Below are 8,177 nucleotides of genomic sequence, written 5' to 3'. Positions count from 1 at the left end.
AAATGTGGTGAAGGTATATTCAATCGTGGCTTTCAAAGGGGAATTGTATATTGTCACACAGAGCTGGTGCGGACATGAGGGCCTTCTGATCTGTAACCATTCTGTGATTCTATTACAAAGATACTGAAGAGGGTGCTATTATATTTGTAATCTCTGTGATGAAAAGAACTAATATTTACATATATAAACCATTATATTAACTTTTTAAAAAAGAAATATGACCGAAATTAACTATTACTTTCTAAGCATTCATTTTTCTTGTATTATGATTTCTAAATTAGCAACCACTACCATTCTTAAATCTCCAGCTACCCAATTTATTCCTTTATTCCTTCTTGAGCAGAGGTGTTGTATAGACCATACTGATTGAATTGTATTGGCTGAAGACTGGCACCCGTAATGCTGGAAATGTTCAGAGGAGGCTGAGAGGGATCATCCACTCCATACTTCTGGCTGAAGATTGTTACAAATGCTTCAGCCTTATCTTTTGCAATGATGTGCTGGGCTCCTCCACCATCAAAGATGGGGATATTTGTGGAGTCTCTTCATCCAGCTAATTTAATTGTCCACCCTTTGTGGGTTTAATAAGATTGCAGAGCCCAAGTCTGATTCATTGCTTGTGGGATTGCTTAGTTCTGACTCTCACATGCTGTTTATGCTGTTTGACATGCCGGTAGCTTCACCAGGTTGACACCTCATTTTTAGATATGCCTGGTGCTGCTTCTAGCATGCTGTTCTGTACTTTTCATTGAACTAAACATGACCCCACAGTTAGATGGTAGAGTGGAAAATATGCTGGACCATGAGGTTGCGTATTGTAATTGAATACAACTCTGCTACTGCTGATGCCCATGGCTCCTCTTAAAACCTAGCTTTGAGTTGCGAGGTCTGTTCAAAATCTATCCCATTTAGCATGGTGGTAGTGCCTCACAACATGTACTGTTTATTTATACAGCCCAGGATCCCATATGCCTTATCATCCACTTACTCAATCTGCATCTTCCAACAATATGTGCACATATGCAATAGATACATCATATACTATATCTTAATTGCTCACTATATGTTAATTGTTTAACAGCATATAACCAAAACAGTAAAATGTGGAAACATTGAGGTTCCTGATTTTTTTTAAGTAACACTACAAGTAAGTTTGTATGATAAAGAATATATACAGCTGCCCCTCTGAAACAGTATACAATAGGTCAAAAGACCATTGGTAAAAACATCAGTCTATAAAGATAACAGTGATGAAACCAAATTTGTTTACCTTATCCTGCAATGTTTTAGCTTTCTAATGAGACAGTACAGCTTAAGCTCCCCTAATGTAAAGTAGGCAAAAATATCACATGGATTGCAAGAAGACAGGCAAACCAGAAAGGTCCTGTGTTCAATCCTTTTTCTCCATGCTAAAACCTCATCTCAGGTAGAACACTGCAGTTACCCATCATATCCCTGGGCAAAGGGGGTTTCAAATCAGCCAAGGTCTTCTTTATTGATAAAAGCAAATTACTGCAGATGCTGGAATGTGAAACAAAAACAGAAAATGTTAGAAAGTCGTTGCAGGTCTGACATCATCTGTGGAGAGAGAACAAAGCTAACGCTTCAAGTCTGGATCCAGACTCAAAACAGCTGCTGAGATTTTCCAGCATTTTCAGTTTTTATTTCTCCTTTTCAGATCATGTTTGAACTCTGCTAGAGTCTGCTTGTTATGTGATTTTCAGAGTATGTCTAGAATCTTGCCTTTACTCTACATCGAACAGTCTGCTAACACTCGCTGTTTAGTCTGATACAGGAAGGATGGGAGACTGGGCACGGCACAAGAGACTCCTAGTGGTCGTGAAAGCACAAGGAGTCAGCACCAATAGAAGGGGCAAGGGATCCATTTTTATCAGTTTCAGGGGTGGAGTGGAGAATCATGGTTGTATTGAATGATGGAAAAGTTTAAAGGGCTAAATGGTCTATTCCTATTTCTATTTCTTACATTCATAAAGTCTGTGGCTATTCATAACATTAATATTTACTTTGATTGGTATTCATACTTTCTACTTTTTCTTTCTTTGCTGGCAGGTAAAACCTTTATATGTTAAATTCCTCCAATACAAAATGAAGATTGACAAAAAGAACAACAGAACAATCAAAAATTGCATCGACAACAGATTAAAATTGACAACTAACAGCATATGTGTAATTTGTTTTCTTCATGAAACTTTTTTAAATCATCATCCTGAGATCTAAAGTTATCCAGCAGAGTCACATAGCATGTGGTTAGCCTGCAAGGGAATTCTTAGCTTGTGCCAGTTACATATGTACTCTAGCGATGTACATATGGCATCAGGGATTAAACTTTTCAGAAAGTGAACACTTCCATTAACATTGTTGAAGGCAGCACACCAACCCGAAACCAGGCTGGTCCAAATTGGGCCAAAGTTGGATATTCAAGAATGATTACAGAATGGCCCAGATAGGCCATTCTGCAATCATATACGATTCATTTCTTCATGTCAGATTCCAAATTTGCAATTTTCTAGAATTATTTCCTTCAGAATAATTTTCCATGAATTTCCTAAATCTGAAACTACTTTAATAAGATGAAGATTTCTATTGCTTTATCATTTTAAATTGCAAGTATATCATGACATTTTAAAAACTGCTTTTCAAAGAACAATTTGAATGATCTGAATATTCACATTGGCAGCATTATAAATGACTTGATACATTGCTGAATATGCTCCAAATTTCAATTCCTCCCCACGTGTTCCCCCACAACCCATGCTCCCCTCCCCCCATCCAATGACCACCTTCACATTAGAATCTCTATCATTAAACGTGAGTTAGTAATATACTGTTTGTCTTAAATCATGAGTCACAGAAGAGAAATGGTCCATCTAATGTCACCTTTAGAACATGCAAGAAAAAAAATGTGGTTATTATTTCTGGAATTGTTTTCTGATAAATCACAGATATCAACAAACTTAGTGTACGTCTTCTTGCATTCAGATAAAAACACTACAAATTTAACTGTGTGTTTTACTATAAGAATAATTTAGAATGGTGTTCTATATGAATGGGACATATAGAAATATTGATACTGAAAGCATTCAGCTGAATGAGTTGTGTTGTTGAAAGTACACATAAATGAATTACTGAGGATGTTGAAATCTGAAACAAAAACAGAAAATGCTGGAAAATCTCAGCTGGTCTGACAGCATCTATGGAGAGAGAACAAAGCTAATGTTTGGAGTCTGGATTCAGACTAAAAACATTAGATCTGTTCTCTCAAACTTGCCCGGGCTTGCCAAATCTCACTAACTGCCCTGGCTGGAGACAGTACACATCTCTTTAACCTGTGCTTAACCCTCTCTCCACTCACATTGTCTGTACCTTTAAGACTTGATTACCTGAAGAGACTCGCATTCCAACAATTATTTTGTAAATTGAGTTTGTGTCTTTATATGCCCTTTCTGTGAATGAAACTCCCACTCACTTGATGAAGGGGCAGCGCTCCGAAAGCTAGTGGCTTGTGCTACCAAATAAACCTGTTGAACTTTAAGCTGGTGTTGTGAGACTTCTTGGTCTCAAAACAGACCAGCTGAGATTTTCCAGCATTTTCTGTTTTTGTTCTCCTTTTCACATCATATTTGAACTCTGCTAAAGTCTGCTTGTAGGTGAACTTCAGAGTATGACTAAAACTTGAACTCTAGCTTCACTTCCCTACTCTTTCCAGGTGGAGCCCACACACTACATATTGTGGGTGTACTGGTGTTCATTAATTTGTCCACTATGAGCACTGGACAATAAAACCATCACTGGCTTAATTCAAGTCGCACACTTTAAATCCTCGGAATACTTAAGTTACACAAAACATTCAAGTTGGATTTAATGTATTAGAATCATCTACTTTATCAAGTATTAAGTTTTGAAACATATTCAAAATGGTAGTAATGTACGCCATCTACTAGATGCACTGCAGCAACTCACCAAGAATCCTTCAACAGCACTTTCCAAGCCTATCTAGAAGGACAAGGGTAGCAGATTCATGGAAACACCACAACATACAAGTTCCCCTCTCATCCTGACTTGGAAATATACCCTATACCTTCACTGTCAAAATCAGGTCAAAATCTTGGACCTCTCTTCCCAACAGCATTGTGGGTGCCCCTACATTACATGGACTGCATTGGTTCAAGAAGGTGGCATACCATTACCTTCTTAAGGGAAATTAGGGATAGGCAATAAATGCTGGCCTTGCCAGCAATGCACACAGAAATAACCAGAGTGATTCATAGGAAGCAACCAGTGTTGCCCAATATCCTTTGATCTCCTGTATTGTGAGATGAGTACACATAGTTTCTTTTGTTTTGCTTAATTTTGCCACTCAGAATATTTAGATTTCAAATTCCGCTTATCAACAATAAAATTGCAACATTGTTTATTGTATTGTCCAAAATTGATGTCTCATTTAGAGCATTGTTTATGGTGCCATTGAAAATTATTTCTAAGCTGATTATAAATTATGATGATTGTTAATTGTCTGGTATAAAAGATTGCTCCTATAAGCATGCGGTGCCTTTTAGACATGATTTTGCCCTTTACTGGCCTCAAACCTGCTGTTGTAGTAATCACAGAGCTAATTTCACTCACCACTATTCAAGCAGAAATGCTACAACAACTTCAGGTGAGGATCAATGTATTGAATGGTGTCAAGTTGTACTTGCTTGGTCAGTACAAACTAAATTCACCACAAATTTAGACTGGGCTGATGTGACTAGCACAAAAGATCACAGAAGTTTCTTTTGCACTGGACTTAATTTTTGTCTGAAACCTTTTGCATTCTTTGGCCAATTTTGGATCAAGTGCACTGAAGAGAAGAACAACAGAGAAAACTCCAGGCCAATAAAGCTGATAAGGAATAGGCCATCCTAGGTTTGGTCTTGAAGAGTGAACCAGAATTAGTTAAAATCGACACAGTGACCCAATGGTTAGCACTGCTGCCTCACAGCACCAGAGATCTGGGTTCCATTCCAGCTTCTGCTGTCTGTGTGGAGTTTACACATTCTCCCCGTGTCTGCATGGGTTTCCTCCAGATGGTCCGGTTTCCTCCCAAATGTGTGGGTTTACGGAATAGAGCCTGGGTGAGATTGTGATCAGTGCAAACTCGATGGGTCAAATGGCCTCCTTCTGCACTATAGGGATTCTATGATTCCCTATGATGGTAAAAGTGCAAGTTACAAATGGGGACTATAATATTATTGTATCTTAAATCAGGTTTGATGGGGAAGAAGGAGACTGACAAACCAAGATTTTAAATTTAAGAATGGTAAACTTCGAATGTCTGAAAAATGTATTAACCATAATAACTGTTATTGTATAAACTGTGTAAACCCACAGGCAACTGAGAAAAATTCAAAGTATTTGGCACAATACAAAGCCATTATAAGGAAGCACATGTGTACTTGAACAACGGTAGTCACAAATGAGATAAAGATAATGTCAAATTAAAAGAAAAGATTTACACAATGTGAGGAAAATTGGAAACCAAGCAAACTGGGATCCCTTAGAAATCAACATAGTGATATAAAGAAGTAGAGGTGCAAGCAGAAATTGACATGTGACATGTGACTTCAGACCCACAGCGATGTGGCTAATTCTTAACTGCCGTCTGAGATGGTCTAGAAAACCTCTCAATTATAGGAGAAATGAAGCATGGGCAACAAATGCCATCCAGCTTATGAAAAACTAAAGGACAAAAAGGCTCTTAAACTTCCCTTCTACCCCTTTAAAATTCTCCAATTCCAGATGGTTTCTACAGCCATTTTCTTTTACTTTTTCTCACTTCCTTTGTTGACTAAGTTTGTACAATTATACAAACAGGGTTCTTTCCCTTTAAGGGTATTTCAGGTCTCCCATCACTCATCCATAGCTTTCATTCATTCATGTTTCTGCCCAGTCTACTGCATTCAATTTCTGCCTCATCTCTCCAAATTCAGCACTATCCCAGATTAAAGCCTTGGTTCTTGACTCAAATTATTCACTCTCAAAACAGATACTAAATTCTATTACATTACATTCACTGTTACCTAATCTCTTCCAATTAGATTAACTAATTATTACTCATCACTAAATCTAAGATGGCTTGTTCTCCTCATATTAGGAAGGTGAGTAAAATCCTGAACAAAAAAGTAGTTCTTCAGCCAATTAAATTTACTTTCAGTTATATAACCAGCTAAGCACACTGGATACATTAAAGGCTGTGGGTACAGTACAGTCACAACACTGGCATCTACTTGACACTGTGGCATATTGCCCAGGTATGTCCTGTCCACAAAAAATTAAAACATATTCAATCTAGCCAATTGTTGCCCTATCAGTTTACTTTCAACCATGAGCAAAATGATGGAAGGTGTATCAAGCGTATCAATGGTAAGATAACCATTAATACACTCAAAAATGCTCAGTTTGGGTTCCACTAGGTTCATTCAGATGGAAAGTTTTTTCACAAACAAGGGTTGATTTGCAGAGATGAATTGAGAATAACTACCTATGACCTCAAGGCAACATTTACAAACAAAGAACAAAGAACAACCCGGCAGGGGAAACAGGCCCTTTGGCCCAACGAGCCCGCGCCGCCATTTTAAAGCATTTTCCTACACCTACCTTGCCCCGTGTGTATGCGAATGGTACCCCAGATTCAGGGGAGAATAGTGTAGGGTCAATTTGGTACACCAATCAGCCTAAGAGCACATCTTTGGGGTGTGGGAGGAAACTGGAGCACCCGGAGGAAACCCACGCAACCACAGGGAGAATGCACAAACTCCCACAGACACAGGCCCAAATCCATGTATCTGCACAGCTAGCAGTGATAGTCACTGAGCTGTTGTGGTGCCCGTCTGCTGGTCCAGGATTAAGCACACACATCGACACAAAGTACTAGGCTACTCTCGAAACATCCAAGAACAGCCTGTGCACGACCCACTGTGTGCATGCCCCTCGTTTGACAACAAGGTGGACCAACACCTGTGGATTAAAAGAGACAAAATATTAACATGTACTATTACATTTCCAGTATCAACCCGAGGCTCTGACCCTTTTTAAAAACCGTCTTATATAACCCTCCATCCCTGTTTCACTCATGTGCCTATCTAAGTAAACCTTAAACAAGCCCAGCGTGCCTGCCTCCACCACCTTACTTGGCAGCGCATTCCATACCCCCACGACCCTCTGTGTGAAAAACCTTCCCCTAGTATCCAAATTATACTTCTCCCCCCTCACCCTTAGATCGTGACCTCTCGTGATAGTTCTCTCCAATCTAGGGAAAAGCCTGCTACTGTTGACTCTATCTATACCTTTCATTATTTTATATGCCTCTATCAGATCCCCCCTTAATCTCCGTCTTTCTAAGGAGAAAAGCCCCAGTTTACCCAATCTTTCCTCATATCCCAGTCCTTCCACACCAGGCAGCATCCTGGTAAACCTCCTCTGCACTCTCTCCAGGGTCTCCACGTCCTTCCGGTAGTAAGGTGACCAGAACTGGACGCAGTACTCCAAATGCGGTCTAACCAACGTTCTGTACAACTGAAGCATTAGACGACAGCTCTTATACTCTATACCCCAGACAGATTGTGACACCAAGGAGCAGCAGTAAAATTGATGTCAATGGGAATCACAAAGAAAGTAGCTGCGGTTGTTGAAGGCTGATCTCAACCCCGAAGACGTTCCTGAAGATGATCCCTGAAGGCTCACGTGATAAAACTTGGATAGCATTCAAGATTGGGCTGATAGATATCAAGTGATGTTCAAACACACAAATGCCGGAGAATCTAATCACCTGCCCTTGGCATTGAACAGAACTATCATTGCTCAATCTCAATGTCAGCAGTTTGGGGGTCAACATTGACCAGAATGGATCAACCTCATAAAACACTGAGTAAAACAATGGGTTAGAGGCTGGGAAATCTGCAGAGAATAACTTGCTTCCTGACTTCCCAAAACCTGTCCACCACTTACAAGACACAAGTCAGGAGTGTGACAAAACACGCTTCACTTGCCTGGATGAGTGCAGCTCCAACAATACTTAAGAAGCCTGACACTATCTGGAAGAGAGGACAAATGTAAAGATAAAATGCAAGAGAGAAATGAAAGAAATGAGAAGAGGCTGGAAACTTCCTTGTGATCAG

The sequence above is a fragment of the Carcharhinus amblyrhynchos genome, chromosome 1, assembly GCF_965287045.1.
Source record: "Carcharhinus amblyrhynchos chromosome 1, sCarAmb.v2.hapA, whole genome shotgun sequence".
In the NCBI taxonomy this organism is placed as follows: Eukaryota; Metazoa; Chordata; class Chondrichthyes; order Carcharhiniformes; family Carcharhinidae; genus Carcharhinus; species Carcharhinus amblyrhynchos.
This window is presented reverse-complemented; position numbering follows the sequence as displayed.